The sequence below is a fragment of the Lycium barbarum genome, chromosome 3 (assembly GCF_019175385.1).
Source record: "Lycium barbarum isolate Lr01 chromosome 3, ASM1917538v2, whole genome shotgun sequence".
Classification (NCBI taxonomy): domain Eukaryota; kingdom Viridiplantae; phylum Streptophyta; class Magnoliopsida; order Solanales; family Solanaceae; genus Lycium; species Lycium barbarum.
Genome location: NC_083339.1, coordinates 63,253,688 through 63,278,098, shown reverse-complemented (window position 1 = coordinate 63,278,098; position 24,411 = coordinate 63,253,688). Strand labels below are relative to the sequence as shown.

The 24,411-nt window shown below is 40.1% G+C and overlaps 1 non-coding gene across 1 annotated transcript; it reads left to right on the top strand.

Moving 5' to 3' along the window:
• The first annotated feature begins 21,529 nt into the window (after positions 1 to 21,529).
• Positions 21,530 to 21,635, top strand: LOC132634433 (small nucleolar RNA R71). The gene has a single exon (XR_009580157.1). It is a non-coding gene; the product is annotated as a small nucleolar RNA R71 (small nucleolar RNA).
• The last annotated feature ends 2,776 nt before the right edge of the window (positions 21,636 to 24,411 follow it).

The window sequence follows — 24,411 nt, the reverse complement described above, 5'->3', positions numbered from 1 at the left end:
ATAGAATTTTAGTTTTTAAAATGATAACATGCTAAAATCAACCCCCTCAATGTTGCGTAGAGGATGTATAAATAAATGCATTAGAAAAATAAGAACTAAAAGTTATGAACAATATGATAATAATGTAAATGAGCCTACTGCAATCTGCATCAACTTGCTTATTGAGTATCTGGGGAATACCATCATTATGCCTATGAATATATGAAGAGATGCCTCTTATAGCATAACCCTTTTGAACACCTAGGCTACGGCTGGCACCTGAACGAATCAACTTTTTACTAACATGTTGCTTGAAGTAGGTAGGGCAAATCAACTGTCTATAAAAACTTAAGACAAAAGGTTTAATTATTTAAGAGAATTAATATGTCATGTGAACCAATTAGAGATCCAACGACATAACGCAAAGTATAAAAATCATCATTGACTAGAAAAAGTATCAACAAGCATGAATCAAATGTAAAAATAGAAACAAATCAATAGGAAATTGTCAGTACAACTTAACAACCAACATCATATTAAAGAAAGTTTATTAAACCTGCGTGACTAGGTAGACTACCGAAGGATGAATGCTCTGAAGGGTGCAAATGAGATATAAAGTGTCACCATTTTGAATATCTAATTAGTGTTAAGTCTCTAATGTGGAAATGAAATAACAAAGAGACAAAATCCCCAATAAACATTTTCTACTTATAGTCAATCAGTTTGGAAATTTCTTATTTTTTTGATGAGGCAAGCATAATAACAAAGAAGGCATCGTTTTTTTAAGGGAATGTCTTAAATGAACGCAGTTGATTCATTTGTTACTAAAGTACAGATGATATACAAAAAGGAAAAAGCATTAGCCGATCACCTCTTCTTGGCAACGTGAGGGCGGAGAGAGGACAAAGCATTTAACTCTTTGTCCGAAACGAGCACGCCCAAACTGAACAAAGCAAAATCGCGTGAATGATTGCCATTTTTGGCACTTTGACACGAGAGAGAGAGAGAGAGAGAGAGAGAGAGAGAGAGAGAGAGAGGAGAAGCTAGGGTTTCTATACCCATTTCGCAAAAAAATGGAAAATAAAAGGGGTTTGGGGTGTTTTTGTGCTTAAAGGTGAAGTGGGCCAGGTCATGTCCATTTTGGACTGGGCCTGGTCGAAATTAAGTGGGTTTCGGCCCGCTCTCATAACAATTGAAAAGATTTAAATGAGATGGTCATTTTATGCAAATATGAGTATGATTTGATTTTAAAACTAAATAAAATTATTTCAATCATAACCAAATTTAATACTAAATCAATTAAACATTTCAATCGAAAATATTTGAAATTAAGGCTAAATTGATGTAAAAATTTATATGCGATTGATTATCTATTTAACTAATTGGATTTCTTATTTTAATGGAGTGAAATATTTATCAATTAACCATAGTTTAGTTTAAACAATTAATTAAATAATTTTTTTCACTATTTTGACTTTAAATTCTGATAAATATGTTTAAAAATCATAAGTCATGTGAAAAATATGCAAATGATATACTTGATGATATTTTTTCAAATGAAATGGTAAAATGTCACCAAAATAATTTTGTAATTTTTTTTTAATCTGAAAAGTGCATATGCCACCCCGTTTACGATTCGAGTAGTTCAACTAATTAAATAAAATTTATGGAGGGAAAAAGTTAGGTGTCAACACCATGTTAAAGCTCCCTTTGTGAGTGTCTCGCCGAACTTCTTGATCAGAATGGATTTGATTTCCTCTTTCGTTAAATCATTCCCTTGGATACCAGTGGTATACATAGTCACGTGGTCCTGACTCTTGTGGGTCTATAGTCCTATCATACTTTGGGATATACAAAATTTTGAATCTCTCTAGGATAAGCATTGGTGCAGCACTTGCTTTCCATGGCCGCTCCGAGTATTTATTTTACTCAGCCTCTTTAGTGACTGGTGGAGCCCCTAGAATGCAATCCATCAAATAGTGGATTTCTTTCACATCTTTCATGAACCCTTCCCTGAACAGATTCACCTTTCCTTAGACAATCCCGATTCTGGAACCTCCAATTCTCTTAGAAGCCAAATTCCAACCAAAGGTCCAAAATACTCCCGAGTCCCTCGGGAACCGAACCAACTAGTCAACTAAGTCATAATCGACATGCCGGACCTAAAGGAATCGACGAAACTTCCAAAAAGACTCATCTACCCCCAGTGTTGACTTTGGTCAACCCATTCCTTAAGGATTCCCCAAAACTCCTTTTTCTTACTCAAAACTCACCCAAATGCCTAGGGAATCGCACCTCCGATCCTCGCAAGTCAAATATATCATGAAGAAGCTAGGGTAAGGGTCATTTAGGGTAAAATAAGCAAAATAACCAAAATGACCTAACGGGTCGTTACATCATCCACCACTTGAACACATGTTTGTCCTCGAACATAAATGAGAAAACAAGTACCTGAATCACTGAAAACCTTGGGATATCTACTCCGCATGTCCGACTCCGTCTCACAAGTAGCCTATCAATCGACCAATGCCTCTATTGAACCTTTACCGAAGCAATCTTCTTGGACCTCAACTTTCGAATTAGTCTATCTAGAATAGTAACTGGCTCTTCCTCAAAAGTCAAGTTCTGATCAAGCAACACCGAATCCCATTGAATCACATGAGAACCATCCGAATGGTACTTCTTGAGCATAGAAATATGAAACATAGGATGGACACCCGAAAAACCAAGAAGAAAACCCAACTCATAGGATACCTTACCAATACGCTAAAAAATCTCAAAAAGGACCAATATAACTAGGGCTCAACTTGCCTTTCTTTCCAAACCTCATCTCACCCTTCATGGATGAAACCATAAAAAATACCCACTCACCAACCATGAACTCTAATTCACAAACCTACCGATCTGCATAACTCTTTTACCTACTCTAAGATGTGAGAAGTCTCTCCTGAATCAGCTTGACCTTGTCTAAAGAATCCCGCAACAGGTCTGTACCCCAAGGTCTAACCTTAAATGTATCAAACCAACCAACCGGAGAATGAAACCTCCTACCATATAATAACTCGAATGGTTCCATCTCAATGATTGAATAGTAACAATTGTTGTAAGCAAACTCCGCCAAAGGCTAGAACTGATCCCAATGACCACCAAAATCAATCACGCATGGTCGTAACATGTCATCAAGGACCTGAATAGTCTGCTCGGACTGACCATAAGTATGAGGGTGAAATATTGTACTAAGCTCCACCCGATGTCACGACCCAACTCGTGGATCGTGTGGGCACCCACACTAACCCTCCTGGTGGGCGAGCCCTTCCTAAACCCAAACTCAATTTACACCATTTTTAGAAAGAAAAAAAATAGTAAGCTAACCATTCCAAACATCATTTAAAGAGAAGAAAATAACGAAAGGAAATACTTTTCATTAAATAAACCGTCTCCCAAAACCGGGTCTAGACTCGTACAAGAGCTTCTAAGATATATAACATGCCATGAACTATCATTTAACTAAGTACATCTTCTGTTTTGGAAAGAGAATCAACAGAAAGCTTTAGAGTGGACACTGTGAGATCCTTAGAAGCTAACTGAACCTCGGGCATCAACCTGGAACAACTCTACACCCCAAAAAGGGTGTAGGAAGAGTAGTATCAGTACAACACACGTACTGGTAAGCATCATAGGCCGACAACAATTAGCAAGACATATATAACAAGAGGAAATAAACAAATGAGTATGATAGGAAATCAACGAGGAAGTACACATATCAACACGACAGTTCACAACACATAGTATAAGAGAGTCTCTCTACGCTTGAATCATATCCTAAAGTCAAGTACTATTCCTCGATATATATGTTCACCTCACCATGATTCCTACCTCACAACCAAACAGTCATTCAAGCCTTACACAACCAAGGGGCAGACAAGATAAGACAAAAATAATATGATGTAAAATGCATGCAAATGGATGAAGTGTAATTCAATGCAATGGACAATGTTACAACCTATACACACATGCTACAGACAGAATTTTCGACGTATCGATAGTCATGACCCATGGGGAGCCGCGAAGTCCATGTAACGCTCACTCCCGAATGTCCCATCGGATCACGAGCTCACATTCCGTCCGCTCCGGTAACAACCTCGGATCACGGATTCACGTAATATTTCCATCAAAATATCATAATACCTTATAATTGTTGCCATAAATCTGTCATCAATACCATATTACTTTTGTCATTGTTTCCATTGGAAACACATCATGCAACCATGTGAATGCGGAATGAAATGCATGCATGAATGTCAAACTCAACAACGATTATCATAAAGGTGTAATAACCGCAATCAATCATCCATAACCAAAAGATTCAACAACCAATTTAACCCCGAGCACAAGTACAATGTAACTCACAACTCAATTCATAAGCCTAAATGGAACTTCTAACTCCCAAGCCTATTAGCATTACATTAGTCTCCCTCATAAACCCCAGTTTGTACATAAATGATCTTAATATGGGTAAACCTACCAAGAATGATAAGGGATAAAGGAAATGGCATACTATACCAAGAATATTCTCAACAAGCAACATCAAGCTCAACACAACCTCTATTCATGATAAATAACGCAACAAGCACAACGTCACAATATGGGGCGACAAGCCCAACATCACAAACACAACAACAAGCCTGATATCACAATATGGTGATAAACACAACAACAAGCCCAATATCACAATATGGCGACAAGTCACAGACATAAGACAATTACCAACCTATGAGTATCTATCCCAAATGCCTTGTCTGAACACCTATGCATGCTTTCTCCACCAACATCTACTAATTACATATGAATTCCTAATCGAAGTCTAGCTCAAGTAAGCCTTAACCTACCTCGAAGATGAACAGGTGCCACGAATATCCCTCTCGAACTTCATCTTCCTTCTTCGGGAAGCATTGAGAACAATAGGATCTAAAAAACAAGTATTTCATGTAAGTAACGCGTCGAGGAGATTCAACTACTACGAGTCTAGAAGAGTTCTAAGAGATCTATGGAGAACGACCCCGGGCCCACAAGGGCAAAATCAAAATTTTTCCTTTACACTAGTTTACTAGGTTCCCCTAAGATGAATAGCCTAATTTCATAATTATCTAACCCCAAGAGAGCTTCTATTTCCTTTTATTACCAATACCCCCAATTTCTAAAAAAATCATACACTAACCCATTTGAGAAATCAAGTTTAGAATTAAATATTAGAGTTAGAAAAAGGTTTTCCCCAAGATAAACAATAAATTATTAACCCTAAACAACCATGATATTAGTTAAAGACACCATTTACCCACTTAGGGTTTACAAGTCATTAATCACCCTCCCAACAAGATTTATATCATGAGACCTTAAAATCCTAAAGAAGGAAAGACATTTAAGGATTAGAGCACTTACTTCCATGAACAACCTTGAGAACCTCACCTAAAATAGCCTTCTATCCACTCCCTAGGTCAAGGAATAAGTTAGGAGTAAATAAGGCACGAATTTGGAAACAAGGTATAAAAAGGGTTTGCTGATTTCAGCGATCCCGCAGAGGCGGAAGAAGGCTCACAAAGGCGGCCTCGCTTCTATGGAGAAGCAGTCCGCAAATGCGGACTCACTTAACTTGTCACTTTCCGTTAGGGTGGCGAAAACATCGCAGACACGGCCCGCTGATCGCAGGTGCGAAGAAACTGTACCGGAAATCCTAAGTTGATTTAAATTTTCTTCCCCACCCGACTATTGGTCACCCTTATCCATGATTCCCACGTGTAACAACTATCGGTGCAAGCCCAAATAAGGGGTATTTTGGGAAAAGAATAAAGAAGGTCCGTAACGAGCAAATGGGTCGTTACACTCGAGTACCTAACTCCTTATCGCTAGAAATAAGAAGTAAACTAAATGCCTCGATCCAAAATGATAGAAATAGGCACCCCATGCAAACAAACTTTCTCCCTGATGTAGATTTTGGCCAACTTCTCTGAATTGTAGGTAGTCTGAATCGGTACGAAATTAGCCGACTTAGTCAAACGGTCCACAATGACCCAAATAGCATCAAATTTTCCCAAAGTTCATGGAAACCCTACCACGAAGTCCATAGCAATTAACTTTCATTTCCACTCAGGTATAGGCATTCTCTGATTAATTCCACCTCACTTTTGGGGCTCGTATTTCACTTGTTGACAATCCAAACACTAAGACACAAATCTTGCAATGTCCCTCTTCATACTGCCCCACCAATAATGTTGTTTCAAATCTCAATACATCTTTGTAGCTCCTGGATGAAGAGAGTATCTTGAGCTTTGAGCCTCTTCCATGATCAATTTAGTCAATTCTCCCACCTTGGGAATACAAATGCAACCCTTGATCCCCAAAACTCCCTCATCATCAAGAATTTCCTCCCTTGCCTTTCCCTTCAACACCTTGTCCCGAATCTTACACAACTTTGCATCATCAAACTGCCGGGCTCTAATCTGCTCTAATAAAGAACACTGTGCCTCCACACAAGCTAGAACCTTTCCAGGTTTTGAAATATCAAGTCTCACCATACTATTTGCCAAAGACTGGACATCCATAGCCAAAGGTCACTCCTCTACCTGTAACGATGCTAGGCTACCCATACTTACCGCCTTTCAACTCAAGGCATCCACCACTACATTGGCCTTGCTAGGATGATAAAGAATAGTCATATCATAATTCTTGAGCATCTCTAACCACCTCTATTGCCTCAAATTGAAAATATACTGAAGACTTCAATGATTAGTAAGTACCTCATAATGCACACCATAGATGTAATGCTTCCACATCTTCAATGCAACTACTAATGCCGCCAAATCTCTTTTCACATCAAACCATAAGCTTCGCATCAAGTCATCACCTAAACACAATAAACACATATATCAAGTGTATAGTTGTCGGAATATACATCAAAATATACTTAAAACATAAGCAAAAGTAATAAATAAGAGGTGTAAGATGGATAAAAACATGTACACTAGACAATGATAATGTCTCCATGAGTAACCTCGCCTCCAAGGCAGAGTACCACAGTAGCTACAAATGTAACGGGCCATCTTGCCCTTATGACCCTGACATGAAATCATCTCTATATCCCTGGCGACATCCACCACAACTTAAAACAAAAAGACCCAGTAGCAATAATTTGAGAAACACCCAAACTAATAGGAATTGTCAACCCTCGGAAAAAACTCTCTTCGCCTTCTCTGCCTCGGTGGGAAGTATCATCATCGCATGCAGAGCCAAGTCATGGAACCTCATCTCATACTCAGTAACTAATATGCCATCCTTCCTCAAACCTTCAAATTGATCCCTCCTAAGCTCTCTAATACAATAGGAACATACTTGTCCAAAAATCGCTGAGAATACTGAGCTCAAGTAAATGGAGGTGACACAGCTGGCCAACTGCTAATATAATCTCTCTAACATTTCTTGGCATCGTCGATCATTTCAAATGACGTGTAATCAACTCCGTGGGACTCAACCAGTCCTAGGTTATGTACCTCTCGTGATAGCTAATCAATAACTCATAAGCATCCTCACTTAGCTTCCAAGATAACTTGGGAGGCCCCATCCTATTAAACCTATCGAACATCTTTTGCTCATCAATAAACATAGTCGGCTAGTTTTCCAGATGGGGTACAATCCAGCCAGAACCAAATCATCAAATTGAGAAGCCACAACAGTAGTTGGCTGGACCCCTAGAGTCCAAAACCCCAGTACAAACATGTGCTCTGGAGTCTGACCTCTGGTTATAGTGTATGAGCCGTCTAGAGTGACAAGCCAAATTCCCGCCTGAGCCATACCCTCAAGGAACCCTAAAATCCAAACTAATGTATCCTGTATCACTGGTGTAGCAATGAAACCAGGCGGTGCCTGTGCTAGTCCATACTCCTCAGCCAGAATCGGCTGATCCTCAAGATCTACCTCCGGATTGGGAGACACAGCCCTATCATAGCCCTGAGAAAGTGTTGGTATTCTTTGTCTAGCTGGTGTTGCCACAGAGGCTCTACCTTGCCTCGCCCCATACCATGTCACCTGCCTCCTTGTTACACCTCAAAAAAATTTCACGTCGTTTGCGTTGAGCGTAAACTAACGTAAGCTCGGAGAGGTCATGGAACCCTTATAAAGTGTCTAAAGGTTCTGGGAACAAGCAAATCGAAGAAAATGAGTTTGTCAAAAATTTGGAAAAATTTTGGCAGAATTTTGGACAGAAATTTTGGGTCAACTTCGGAGAGGTATCTCTCCTGGTATATCCAAATTCCCCTAAACATATCCCAAATTCTCTAGAACATTCCTCCAACTTCTACAACATGCACATATATTCCTACAAGTCTATATAATAATTTTGGTCATTTTTATTTCATTTTTAACATAGCCTCAAGTCTTAGGAAGTCCTAGAAACTTCTCCAAATATATTCCAACATATTTCCAAGCCCAAACCAAGGATCAAAGTGAAGATTCAAGTGGTTAAGGGTTTCCATGTGAGGTCTACACTTGTCTCCTCTTCTTGAAGATGTTTGGGTGAGTATTTTTAAGGTGGAGAAACCATGGAATTGAAGTGTTCTTGAATTTTAAGGTAAGATTTCATATTAGTTTCATGTTTATGAGTTTGTTTGGTAATTATGTTAAGATTTGAAGTGAAGAAAATTGGAGGAAAAGTTCAAATATGCATTTGATGATATTTTGAGTTGTGAATTAACTTGAGTTATAATTATTAGTATGTTTTGAGCATAATATTGTTATGAGGGATAAGAATGATGTTAAGGAATTATCGTATATGAGTTTATAAGTGGTTGTATGAAGTTGTTATTATGGATTGATTATGAAAAGAAATTTTGGGATTGAATTGAGTGTAGTTTGAATGTAATCTTTTGATTATGGAATTGTTGATGTTTTATTGTGCTTTGGGAGTTGTTTTGAAGATTGGAGGGAGTAGAAGATATAGGAGAGATGCTGCCCGAATTTCGGCAGATTCTAAAGGGGTTTAATTTGAAGGCTTAAGATAAGCATATGACGATAAGCCTAACAATAATATGAATTCTCTTGAATGTAGATTTACCAGCTTGGGAGGATAAGCGTTAAGTGGTTAAGGAGACCGAAAAGGTATGTTAAGGCTAAATCTCTTTCTTTCTAAAGGCATGATTCTTTTCTTATGAATCCACACATATTTTCCATAACATCCTTATTCTCAAAAGCTAGAATTTCATGATTCTCAAAGTTCTTATGATACTAAAGATAGATGTTTTCTATGATGATAATGATGATGGTAATGATCCCATTCTACAGATTCCAAAGCTTATGGACTTGATGCTATTATGAGATTATTGAGCTTATTTCATGATTTTCTCGATTTTATTCATTATTGTTAATCTCACCTTCTGGTAGTTGTTCCTTCAAGGTAAGATATAGCGACGATGATAATTCCATTTCTAATGCTATCCAAGTTCATTGTTCTTGATACTCTCATGACCCTATTGATCTCATCCTACGATTGTTGATCCTCTAAGGAAAGATATAGTTATAATGATAATGATGATGATGATGATGATGTGCTTTTATTTATGTACTCTTATATATATATATATATATATATATATATATATATATATATATATATAGTCATCTGTAACACCGAGCCTTGCTATGGCCGGGTACGAATATGGTGTGAATGACACCGAGCTTATATGGTCGGGTATGATATCTATTGCACGCATACCACTGCAGTCGGGTACGGATGTTACCGAGCCTTACTATGGTCGGGTACGGTATTGTATTGTATTGTATTATATTGTATTGTATTGTATTATTTGTGGATATATGAAATGTTTCTTCTAGAAAAAGGTTAGGTAGGCAAAATGAATGTCTTAAAAGGTATCATGAGGTATAAACGGTTCTGGTATCTTACGCTATTCTTCCTGCTTTTATCATGTTACTATGCATGCCTTACATACTTGGTACGCTCAAATTACACCTATTAATGGTATAACGCGGACGTTGTCAAATATAGTAACCCAACAAGGTTGGGGTCGAATCTCACAGGGAATATGGTGTGAAAAGGTTACTAAAGTCGTAGGATGCTAAGTTCTAGGTCTAATGTCTTAATCAGATGATTTCGATAAAAGTTGGTTTTTCTATAACAAATTGCTATCTTCTTGCTTTGGTGGAAATTTATGGTAAAAGAAACTAAGGTTGTGTCCCCGCTAGATAGAGTGTATGATTATGGGTATTGATCTTGATATACTTATAACGGATCATTATATGAATGCACTTAATCTCTATGTGAATTTCTACTATTTCCCAATAAATAAAGATTATGTCTTTCTATGATTTTCCCAAATATAAGAAAGTAATCATGAAGAACGATTAATCATGACAAGTAAATTCTTCTTATTCCTAAGTGAATTTATTAAACAAAGTTTAAAGCTTTGAGTCCTTGTTAGTTATTCTTACCAACCCTAATTATTTTCCCAAATAAATCAAGGTAGGCTTTAATCAATGTTTGCAACCGTTAATTATGAATGAAGAATGAAGAATAACTAAACCCTAATAATCCATTATGTGTATATCAATCACAAACCCAATCACAAAACACCCATCATTGGGTTCACAACCCTAGTAAGGGAATTTAGCTACTCATGACAAAGAACAAGGAATAAGAAATTGAAGAATTCATAATTGCTTACTTTGGAAGAAAAGAGGAATTGATAATACTTGAATTGATGTTTGAACTTTCAAAAACTAGAGAGTGTTTAATGTTCTATGTCAAGAGACAAAAATATAATAACTCCTAACTATTAAAAACCCTACAATGACTATTTATAGGTTTTGAAAACATGACAGTTACAGATTTGCACTTTGGTCCCGTCGATACGAAATACAGTCCGTAAAGTGAAATACGGACCGTAAATCAGTTTACGACCAAGTCGTCCTTCCAGTTGTGAGCAACTTCCATCTTTTGAAATACGGACCGTAAAGTGGTTTACGACCCGTAAACTGCCCGGTTGTCTTTCAGCTTGCAAAACTCAGACTTTCTGCCAAATGCTCGAATGGTTAAATACGTGTTGAAATACGGACCGTAAACTGAAATACGGTCCGTAACTGAGTTTGTAAATCACCATGTTCTCAGCCTGCCTTTCTGGTTCTGTTATTCTTTAATACGACCATGGAGTACGGCCCGTATTTTAGAATACGGACCGTAAACTGAGTTTACGCCCACTTCTGTACTTCCAACTGTTTTCATTCCAAATCTGCTCCGTTTCCTGAAAAACACTAAAAATCACGTAAAATCACATAGACTTGCTTAAAAACAAGTAAAACTTATAGCAGAAAAGCATTGATTTTTGGCGTAAAATCACACCACATCAACACCTCCAACTTAAAGTCTTTGCTTGTCCTCAAGCAAGCCATACAAAACAACGACTCAATCTTACACCTAAATCTCATAGAATAACAATGTCTACATTGGTTTTGACTCTGAACTACTGGCATGCATGGTTTTCTTCAAAGGACCACCCCAACTTTCTATTTTAAAGCAATATACACAACTTAAGAACGCTATGACTAACAATGAAGCTTCAATGCATGACATTACATTATCGAGCCTATTATGATGCACACAAACGCTACTTTAGGCGGTCACTTTATTTTGCTCAATTCTCATCCTTATGCCCTCACATAGACCAAAGAATGTCCCAACACACATACATACAACAATAATGGGACGAAGATGAAAGAGAAGAGAAAAATACTCACACTCACAAAGAAATTCATATCTACACATGCAAATACCATAGGCTTGCCCTTATTTTCTATGTTCTCATCCTAGGCTCGTTCGGTTGTGATCACATTAGGACTTGTTTCGGCTTGTAATGTAGGCTTAGGGACGGGTAGGATACTTTTTGGATATCAGTGACTCACCCTCCTTGAACACTACAGCATCTCTTCACCTTGATTCGCCTCTTTTCTTTCCAACCCCTTTATTTTCTTTCAAGTTTTCAACCTCGGTGTGATTTTATTCCTATCCAACTAGCAATTCTTTTTGTGTTACATTTTTCTGTTCTTTTTATATATATATATATATATATATATATATATATATATATATATATATATATATATATATATGCAACTACCACATCGACTCTCTACTAGCAAACTCCACCACCCCCAACATATGTTTTTAACATCTACTTCACATTTAATTCACCCCCAACTTAGGCGCTTTGCCTCATCTATCTAGTAGCATCAAGGAGGGAACGGGTGCGAAGATGGATAAATTTCACAACAGGTGAGGTTTTCATTCGGCTAGCCAAGAAAAAGGTCAAAAAGGGAAACTAGTGATATTTTCAGCTTTTGGTAAGACTTATTTAGGCAAAGTGACTATTTACACAAAGAAAGCCTAAGATCATTTTCCAACCAAACTAACTTTCGGATTTCAAATAAGACCAACAAGGCAAGTTCTAGATTATACATTCTTAAACAGAATTAAACTAACAACTCACACACATATTGGCATAAGGACAATTATTTTTGCACTTGTGACCTCCTAAGTAGTCATTTATCACACACAATACCCCAATAATTCCAATGTCATATAAAGAATCAATCATGTCAACCAATAACTGGTCTAAGTATGCATTTTTATAATTTTCGAGGGGTCCAAAATTTCCAACAAACCATAACACATGCCATCAGTTACAAAGTAACACCAACTAAGTCAAAATTACTCTACTCAACCTAAGCAACATCCTAAACATGCCAGTTTCAACAAAACAAACCCCCCTCAGGAAAAGAACTCTGGCAAAGAAAAGCCGAGGGGGTTCCTAAACACATATTTACATTACACTACTTTCAAATAGGCCCACCCCCAACTAAAGAATCAAGAACTGTCCCAGTGCTTCACTTATAAGAATGAGGGAAAAAGAAGTGGTACCTTGGTGCCCTTGGTGTTGTGCGAAACTCATGACTGGCCCGCTGCATCCGGCGGTTGACTCGTGGACTCTCCCGGTTGGCGCTGCGGCTCAACCAACAACTGAAGGATTGCCTGCTCATTTCCTTCTTCTCTGTCTTCTTCAATCTCTTGGCCAACTCCTCTGGGTCCTCAGATGTCTCACGAACCCTCTTTCTCGTATCGCGAACAAAAGGTTCGGCATCCTCTGCCTCCTCCTCAGAATCCAGCAGATCCAGCACCTTAAACGTATTAGGCAAAATGGCACGCGGTGCGGCTACCATACCTTGCACTTTGAGTGCCTCAAGCTCCTTCTTCAGCTTCTCCAACTCACTCCTCAATGAGCTAGACTCCCTACCGGGTGTGGTCTGCTCTCGAGTCAACAATTTCGCCTCAAAACTGTCTAGTCTAGCCTGATACACTTCGTGTTTTTTCTCAAACTCTGCACAGATTTCTGTGGTCGCCTCTGTAACCAACTGCTGCACTATTTTCACCGCTTTCGGCTTAAATTGTTGCAAGATTTTTTCTACTTGCCTTTCAGTCCTCACCGCTTTAACTGCAATCTGGCTGTAGTTAGCATGGCTGAAGTGCAGCAACTCTAGCTCTGGATCAGCAGGCTCGGTTGTCGTAGCGGTAGTGGCAGACCCCGAAGGAGGGCCCTGTGTGGCCGGAGGTGGTGGTGGAGGTCTTGCCTCAGAAACACCCAGCGTGGCTTCAAAGGCCTGTGTATCGACAGTATCTGGAACACCTGTCGTGGGAGCATCAGTCCCAGTAGTGGAAACACCAATCTCGGACTCTACTGGATCTGTCCCATAAGCACGGCTCTGACTCAACTCTAGCTGAGTGTCATCGTCATCACCGAACTGATCTGCCTCTTGGTCCTTCTTGCTCTTCACCTTACTCTTCCTCCAATCCCCCACATGAGCAGCTGTGATGGTGCCGTCCCATTCTGGAAGCTGAAATATCCTTGCCCGTCTACACAATTCCGTGATAAGACACGGAAATATCATGTTCTGGTCGGGCTTGTGTGCCCGCACATGCTGCTCCTCAGCTATTAGCTCCCCAATATTCATCGGGTACCTTGACATCAATGAGGCAATAGTGACTGCCTGACTGGTGGAGAGGGTATTATCTGCCTGGGTTGGAGTGATCCTGTACCGAAGCAACGTCCACCAAAACTTAGCCTCTGTGGATAAACAACTTTTAGCAATCTTGATTTTCCCATCATTAGTCTATTTTTGCTCATGTGGCTCAGATGTGATAATTGCAACAGTCCATTCCCTCATAGATTTCTTGTCTTTCCTGTCTCGTTTGTCTAGGAACAGGCTCAGATCAGTGGGAGCCACAAAATTATTACCAAACAGGACTCTGTTGATGGCTTTGGAGGAAATATCAACCAGTGAGTTCTAGACTGTCACATTCTCCAGCATGGGTATCTCATGCCAACCACGACTCAACTTCTTCATCGACATCAATACAGCCCCATATGATGCATAGAACTCCCGCACAATGTGCGGAGCATACTCTCCCGCCTCATGAGAGAACACATCCAACTTGTACCCTTTGATGGTATCATCCAGGTGTGGGTGAGCCGAAATACCATTGAAAATCAGTCGCCGTTCTTCAAATATTTTCTGCGGCGGTTGTCCCCTAGTTTTTGTCTCGGCCATCCATTGGTCAAACAATTTCTTTGACCCTTTGACCGAGAACCGAAGTTTTTCTTCCTCCAGACGTTTGGTCCTGACGGCCAGTTTACGACCGTTTGGCAACGTACCATCATCCGGATCATTACCATCACTAGGCCCTGCTGAGTCACTCTCCTGATCCGTTTAGTGGGCTGCCCCCCTGCTTGATACTTCCACGTCAGAATCCCCCTCTTCAGACTGGGAGGCTTCCGACGCAGACTTGGACGGGGTCATAGGTGGGGGTTGTGATGGCCTTGCCGATGTGCCTTGTGTGGGGGGCCCCCTGACCTTTGGTGGCGGTATAACCTCTGTGCACTCGGATCCTGATTTTTTTTCCTTCTGAATTGGAGGGTTCATCTATCAACCTTGAATCCGAGCGCGCTTTCTTTCTTGTGCCAGTGCTTTTGGCCCCCGCTTTCTTTGCATTCCTTTTTTGACCCATTCCTGCAAAAGACACATCATATTAGTTACCATGGAACATCCGATCAAAGATAAGACAACTTGACTGTGCACAAAATCTGTGTTCTGTCTGTGACCGTAAACTCAAAAGACGGACCGTAAACTGAAATACGGTCCGTAAAGTACGATCGTAAACTGCTCATTTTCTTGGGGAACATTATGTCCCTTGGTGACATGCTTAAATACGGACCGTAAACTGAAATATGGTCCGTAAAGTACGATCGTAAATTGCTCATCTTCTTGGAGACTATTCTGTCCCTTCGTGACATGCTTAAATACGAACCGTAAACTGAAATACGGTCCGTAAAGTATGATCGTGTTTCGCATCACAGATAGATACATGTTCTGATTTCAGGATTTCGTTTCACATCTCGGTTTCACATTGTTTTGGGGATTAGGCTACTCAGACTTCACCCAACTTTCTACCAATTTTTTCATAATTCCCTCAAGAGTCAAGCTATGGGTGGGCAGACCATAACTTCAAATTTTTGAATATTAAAGTATGGAATGCCCTCCGACCCATTTGGGTTTTATTAACAACCTCCCAAGAGAATTACAAGAAATTAGCATAGCTATAACCTCACAAGATCATTAACCAAGGTAAGCAAACACTCAATTTCACAAAACCTAGCCTAATCAATACTTACCATCAAGTTCAAACTCACTGCTGGAAAATAAGAGTAGAGAATGTCAATCATACCTTTTTATTATGAACTAACATATCACAATCAACAAGACTTGGAGAACACAACTTCAATCACAACCAAATTTAAACCCAGGGCAGAGAGATTACGAATTTTCCTGAGAGTGAGTTTTGGGTGTGAGTTGGGTATTTATGGAGTTTAGAAAGATGGAAGATGATGGGTTTATGGTGGGAAATCGTGGGGGTTTTAGAAGAAGGAGGAAAGTTGAAGAGGGAACGTTCCAGGAGTGTGAGTTAATGGAGGGAAGTTAATGGGTGTGAAAACGGTTCTCTGCCCTTCATTTAAAATGCTGCCCTCTATTATGTTTAAATCGTGCCCCTTTTTTTATTTAAATTCTAAATACAGTCCGTAAAGTGATTTACGACCCGTATTTAGAGATGTTGATGTGGGCAGTACACTATATTGTCTCATGATAGATTACGATCATGTTTACGGACCGTATTGTGAAATACGGGCTGTCCTCCGTGGTCGTAAACTGTCATGTTACATTACAGTGCTTACTGTTTTGCGACATTGTTAAATACACCCTGTTTTACGAGCCGTATTGTGAAATACGGTCCGTAAACTGCAGGCGTATTTTGCAATGTTGCGAGACAGTTTCTTACTACTGAACTTAACTGCTATTTAGCAATATTTTCTGCAATATGTTCCTGTACCAAAACAACCATTACCCTATATGTAATCAAAAACAACAAAAAGAAAAATAAACATTACACTTGGGTTGCCTCCCAAGAAGCGCTTGATTTAACGTCGTGGCACGACGGTGGTGACCATTTACTCCTTATCTTGGTACACCAGATCATTGTTCGTTCCGAGGTGCTTTAACCTGTAGCGATCAACAATCCTATCCTCCGAGACCATTCCATGATAGTGCTTCAATCTCTGCCCATTCACCTTAAATGTTCGAGTTCCATCTCCGGACTTTAACTCAATTTCTCCATGGGGTGAAACACCTACCACCTCAAACGGACCAGACCACCTTGATTTAAGCTGACCAGGCAGCAACTTCAACCGAGAGTTAAACAGCAATACAGGGTCACCTTTGTAGAACTCTCGCTTCAGGATCTTCTTGTCATGGTATTGCTTCATCCTTTCTTTATAAAGTGCTGCACTCTCATATGCCTGGTACCGAAACTCATCCATCTCATTCAGTTGAAACAACCTGAGCTTGGTTGCTTCCTCCCAATCCATATTCAGTTTCTTCAGGGCCCACATAACCTTGTGCTCAAGTTCAACCGGCAAGTGACAAGCTTTTCCGAATACAAGCTTGAAGGGTGAAGTTCCAATCGGAGTCTTGAAAGCAGTCCGGTATGCCCATAGAGCATCATCGAGCTTGCGGGCCCAATCAGTTCTATTTGCATTCACTGTTTTTGCTAGAATACTCTTGATCTCCCTATTGGACACTTCAACCTATCCACTTGTTTGAGGGTGATAAGGCGTTGCCACCCTATGTTTTACACCATATTTCTCCATCAGTCCCGCGAAAGCTCTATTACAAAAGTTGGGATCCACCATCGCTGATTATAGCCCTCGGAGTACCAAAACGAGTAAATATGTTCTTCTTGAGGAACCTCATAACACTCTTGGACTTATTATTAGGTAAAGCCACCGCTTCTACCCATTTTGACACATAGTCCACAGCAACCAAGATATATTTCATGCCACCCGAACTCACAAAGGGTCCCATAAAGTCAATCCCCCAGACATCGAACACTTCTACCTCCATAACAAAATTCATAGGCATCTCTTCCCTTCTGCCGATATTCCCTTGCCTCTGACATTGATCACAGGACCGCACCAATAGATTAGCATCATGAAAAATAGTCGGCCAGTAATAGCCGCACTCAAGTACCTTAGCCGCAGTCCGGTTTCTGCTATGATGACCCCCAACAGGAGAGTCATGACACGCCTTTAGAATTTCCATCACTTCACTTTTCGGAACACAACGCCGAATGATGTTGTCAGCGCATGTTCGGAACAAATAAGGCTCGTCCCAATAGTACTGCCGAACATCCCGCAAGAATTTCTTCTTTTGGTAGGCTTTCATATCTTCTGGAACTATGCCTGTTACCAAATAATTGGCAATGTCAGCATACCACGGTGCCACCTCATTTGACACACCCAACACCCTCTCATCTGGAAAAGCATCATCTATATCAAGCTCATAAAAAGGTCTCCCAGCCTCTTCAAGCCGAGAAAGATGGTCAGCAACCTGGTTTTCAGTTCCCTTGCGGTCCTTCACCTCAAAATAAAACTCTCGCAGCAATAGCACCCATCTGATCAGTCGTGGCTTTGCTTCCTTCTTTGCCATGAGGTATCTCAAGGCTGCATGATTAGTGTAAATGACTACTTTGGACCCTAACAAGTAGGCCCGAAATTTCTCAAAAGCAAACACAATGGAAAGCAGCTCTTGCTCCGTCACTGTGTAATTCATCTGAGCAGCATTCAGTATTCTGCTTGCACAATAGATCTAGTGCATAATTTTATTGTGCCTCTGCCCAAGCACAACACCTATTGCGAAACCACTAGCATCACACATCAGTTCAAATGGCAAGGAATAATCAGGAGCAACAATAATAGGCGCAGTAGTGAGACGCTCTTTTAACTCCTCAAACACCTTCTGGCATTTATCATCAAACACAAATTTAGCCTCTTTTTCAAGAAGCTTACACATTGGATTGGCAATATTGGAGAAATCTTTGATGAAGCGCCTGTAGAATCCAGCATGTCCCAAGAAACTTCGGACACCTTTGACTGAGATAGGTGGTGGAAGTTTTGCAATCACATCAATTTTCGCTTGATCGACCTCGATTCCCTTTTCAGAGATTTTATGACCGAGGACGATTCCTTCCTTCACCATAAAATGGCACTTCTCCCAATTTAGCACCAGATTGGTCTCCTCACACCTTTTTAGCACTTGACCCAGATGGCCAAGACAATCTTCAAATGAATCACCCACCACGGAAAAGTCATCCATAAACACTTCCAAGAAATCCTCTACCATGTCAGAGAAGATTGACATCATGCACCTCTGAAAAGTGGCTGGCACATTACACAAACCAAAAGGCATCCACAAATGTCCCATAAGGACAAGTAAAAGTGGTCTTCTCCTGATCCTTCAAAGCAATGTTGATCTGATTGTAGCCCGAATAACCATCAAGGAAGCAATAGTAGGAACGCCCTGCTAGCCTATCAAGCATCTGATCAATGAAGGGCATAGGGAAATGGTCCTTGCAAGTGGCTGTGTTGAGCTTGCGATAGTCCATGCAAACTCTCCATCCGGTGACAGTTCTGGTCGGGATCAACTCATTCTTTGCATTCGGCACAACAGTAATGCCACCCTTCTTAAGAACACATTGGACTGGGCTTACCGATTTACTATCAGCAATTCGGTAAACCACGCCCGCATCCAGCCATTTGATGATCTCTTTCTTGATGACCTCTTGCATATTCTCATTCAGTCGCCTCTGATGCTCTATACTTGGTTTGCTATCTTCCTCCAACTGGATTTTGTGCTCACAGATCCCAGATGGAATACCTCGAATGTCTGCTATGGTCCAACCAATAGCACGCCTATACTCTCTCAACACCTCCAAAAGCTGCAAAATCTGCTCCTCAGTCAATAGGGCTGAAACAATCACCAGTAATGTATTGTCCGGACCAAGGAACTCATATTTCAGATGTGATGGGAGCTGCTTAAGCTCCAACTTAGGTGGCTCAACGATCGAAGGCTTTACTGGAGAAGTTTTTCTATTTTCCAGATCAAGATTTAGCTTCTTTGGGTGGTATGAGTATGAGCCCAACCCACCAAGTGATTTAACTGTCTCCACATAGCCTTCCATGTCTTCAGCATCGAAATTCACAAGAATGCCAGCTAGAGCTTCACCCAAACTTTCTTCTTCCATCTTGAACTTCACTGCTTCATCAACAACATCAAACGAATCAATTATCGGAATACTCTCGTAAGCACTTGGTAACTTCATCCCTTTGCTAGCTTGAAAAGTAACTTCTTCATTGTTGACTCGAAACTTGATTTCATTTTTCTCCGAATCCATCAGAGCCCTCCCTGTAGCAAGGAAAGGTCTCCCCAGAATGATAGGAATGTCCCGATCAACAGCACAGTCAAGAATCACAAAATCAGCGGGCAACATAAAATCACCAACCCGCACAATTACATCATCAACCACCCCAACAGGTCTTTTGATAGACCTATCAGCCATCTGCAATCTCATAGTAGTCGGCCTTGGCATCCCCAAACCTGATTGTTTATATATAGCAAGGGGCATCAAATTAATACTCGCCCCATTATCACACAACGCACGAGCAAAATCATGGTGCCCAATAGAACAAGGAATGGTGAACGCCCCAGGATCTCCCTTTTCTGAATAGTTGTAGTTGAAATGATGGAACTCACAGTGTGAGTCAAACTCACGGTTTCATGCTGCACCATTTTCTTCTTGGTCAGCAGATCCTTCAAATATTTCGCAAACCCAGGCATCTCCTTGACAGCTTCCAAGAAGGGAAAATTCAGAGATAACTGCTTCAATTGATCATAAAACTTCTCGAACTTAGCATTTTCCTTCTTCTTCACCAACCTCTGAGAAAAGGGAGGTTTAGATTTGAAAAGCTGCGTCAAAGGGCGGAGAGGCCCTTTTACAGCCTGCTTGCTTGTGTTATCAGCTTCTTTCTCCATCTCTGGAATATCAGCAACCTTCTTGTTAGTAGGATTCTCATCAGCAATAATGGGTGCTTCAGGCTGCACCTCATCCTCTTCATCTATCAGCTCAAGATTAATCACCTTCTCAGCAGCCCCCTGGAGTGTTTTACCACTCCTAGTAGTGATGGCAAACACACGGTCTACACCGCCTCCCCCATTCTTAGGATTTGGAATAGTGTCACTTGGAAGTCCTCCTTTTTTAGGAGGGTGCTGCTCTCTAGAAATATCCATCATATGCGACTCAAGCTTCTGAATAGCTGTTGTATGGGAACCCACTGTTTCTGTCAGCCCAGATAAAGTCCTTCCAGACTTGGATTGATTGGCTAGAATCTTCTCAAGCATTGCTTCAACCTTCTAACTACCTTGCTCTGTTGACTACCCTTTCGGGGGTATATAAGGATTGGAACTCTTGTTCCCAAAATTGTTGTTGTTGTTGTAACTCCCTTGGTTTGCACCACCATAATTATTGTTGTACTTCCCAGAGTTGTTGTAAGAACCTTGACCTTGCTGAGGTCTTCATTGATTCGGATTCTGATAGCCACCTTGGTAATTATGTCTTTGGTAACCCCCTTGAGAGTTATTTACATAATTAGCATCTTCAACCTGCATAGGTGGCCCATCATGGAATGGACCATCTTGAGCATGGTACATCCCTTTTGGCAAAACTGTATCATCCTCACAAATATTTACCTTCTTGATTTGGGATTCATCAAACTTCTTAATTAGCAAGGAAATATTTGTTGCAAGTTATGCCAAAGTTTGCTGGGTGTCCTGATTCTCCTTCACTATATTCTGGATCATAGCACTACCATACGGTACTACATCAGCATTGTTTGAGTGCCAAGCCTGATTATGAGTCGTCAGCTTGTTAAGTATGGTGGTCACTCGTTGAAAGGTCTTGTTCATAAAACAACCATCAGCTGCATTATTAGCTACTGACTGTGTCACTGGATCTAACCCTCGGTAGAACTTCTCCATTAATATATGTTCCGGAAAGCCATGATTCGGGCTCTTCTGAAAATACTCTTTAAATCTCTCTCAGGCTTCATGTAGTTGTTCCCCCAGTTGCTGCTTAAATTCATATATCTTGTCATGAATTTCAGCCTTTTTCCTAGGGGGTACCACTTTGTGAGAAAAGCAGCTACCATCTGTGCCCATGAAGTAATCGAATTTCGGGGCAGCTTCTCAAACCATGTTCTTGCCTCTCCAGCTAAGGAATATTTGAATAACCTCAACCGAATAGCATCTTGTGGAACGTTTTTCTGGATGTGATTAGCACAAACATCCACAAAATTCTGCAAATGACGTTGAGGGTCATTCTCGGTAGAGTTCCGAAAGTATCCCTCAAGTTTCAACAGCTGGTATAGAGAGGAGTCAATTTTCACAGTAGCAGCTCCAACTCGAGGTTGAACAATAGCGGACGCATAGTCTTCCTCTGGAACAAGTTTAGCGAAAATATTCTCATCATTTGATTCATTCGCCTGATTGTTCAACCGATTCCCCTGGTTACCAGCACGTTGATTTTTCTGATTTTGATTCTTGTTCACCTGGTTTACACAGAGTAGCAAACAAGGTGTGATGGAATAGGCAAAAGACTTTAATAAATCAAACACTATTTAGTAATTTCAAAACCGTATTCCACGGCAACGGCGCCAAAATTTGGTACGCTCAAATTACACCTATTAATGGTATAATGCGGACGTTGTCAAATATAGTAACCCAACAAGGTTGGGGTCGAATCCCACAGGGAATATGGTGTGAAAAGGTTACTAAAGTCGTAGGATGCTAAGTTCTAGGTCTAATGTCTTAATCCGATGATTTCGGTAAAAGTTGATTTTTCTATAACGAATTGCTATCTTCTTGCTTTGGTGGAAATCTATGGTAAAAGAAACTAAGGTTGTGTCCCCGCTAGATAGGGTGTATGATATTATAGGATTCATGCCATAGAAGGAAAGGACTGGCGTCACATACCTTTGTCGTTTAATTTAGCTATCGCTTGCTTGTTCCCCTTCGATATCATTTTTCTACCTTCAAGAGAGAATTCGCACTAACGTTAGTCAACCGTCTATAAGAATAGTTCACTATTTCTAGGGGAAATCGGGCAGCACTTCCTTTGTTTATACTACTTTTCCCACGTTCTATATCAATTCCCAACGCTAATAACAACATCCACAATATAACAACAACAATCATCATTTCTCTACATTTACCACAATTCAACATTTCTCTTAGATTTCTCCACAATTATGATTATAACTCGTTATCGCGTTTTCTCATATATAATACTTATTTCATGGTCTAAATGTCACTTATAACATATTCACAATCACAACATACCAACATTCATAATTCACACCAATCACAATTCACACATTCATGACCCAATTTCTATGTCTTTCTACAATTCAAGTGTTTCAACTTTCAACCACTCAAACCATATAAAAGGGTCATAAAACTCACCTCATATGATGGATGAACAACCTTTGAGTGGAACTTCTTTTCTTGCACAAAAACCCTAACCCACTCTTCTTGAGTTTCCTTGACTTCGATGAACTTTTAATGGGTTTCATAAACTTGATTTCATGGATTTGGTGTAGTTGACCATGGTTTTCCTTTGATTTCTTGTGGATGAATGGTGGAAAAGGTTCTGGAGAGTTCTTGGAGAGAAAAGAGTGGAAGATGAAATGAAATAAAAATGGAGGGGTCTTATATTAATTCATGAAATCAGTCTCGTCCGAGATGTACGGTGCGATCGACGGAGCGTCGATCCAGGCGTCGAAGTCGTCAAATTTTCAGTAAGCAATCTGTCATTTCTTCTCATCCGACGGTGAGAAGGACGGTCCGTCGAACTGATCGACGGAGTGTCGACCTGTTCGTCGAGTGGTCTTCGCTCCAGCTCTGTTTTACGGCACCATCGACGGGGCGTCGACTTGTTCGACGGTACAAAGGACGTCCGTCGAACCCCCTTTTAGTAGGACTGCGGTGAAGTTTCATTTAACGGACTTTTCTCCTTTGCCTTTAACTTCTCTGAAAATTTACGTTAGTCCCTTCATCGCTTAGCAACCCAAAGGTCCGAGGTGTAACAGAGGAGCGACCATTTGTAAGACCTAAGAATGGTGTTCGAGCAACTTCTAAGATATCAACTTTGGATGAATCTATTGAAATATGCCTTTTGAGTTACCTCTGGAAAGTTTCTTGGTTTCATTGTTCGACATCGAGATATCAAATAAAAGGACGACTTGAATCATTTCATACTTCAAAAATCAGAAGTCTCTAGACTTCTCAAGGTCTTTCCATCTTCTCTATATATCTATACACATCCTAAGCAAGAATTCAAGTGAAAATCAAGCTTTAAAACCCTAAGCTAGCTCATGGATGTTGATGGTCCTTGCTTTGGATAAAGTTGTGGTAGTTTTGGTTACAAACAAGATTGGGTGAGTTAGGGTTCTTCAAGATTAAGGTATGTTCTCTCTTTATTTCTTATATTGATTTGACTTGGATATTAATAAGTCATTAAAGTAAAGGAAATTGTGGTAAGAAAGGTTATGAGACATTGTGTTGTAATTGTTGGTTGTGAATGAAATTTGGAAGGAATCTTTGGATTGTATTAGGTGTAAATTGTATATAATTTCCTAAATATAGAATTGTTGATGTTGTTATTGTTGTTGGGAGTTGATTTAGAATTTAGCAGATGTCAACGAAATAGGGGAAGTGCTGCCCAAATTCCACTAGCCTATTAGTTACTTTAGTTTGAACTTATGAGTGTTTCCAAGACTTAATCATAGTATAAGTCCTCTTGAATGTAGATTTGCAAGCTTGGAAGGAGAACGATTAAGTAGATAAGGAGACGTAAAGGTATGTTACGGCTAACCCTTT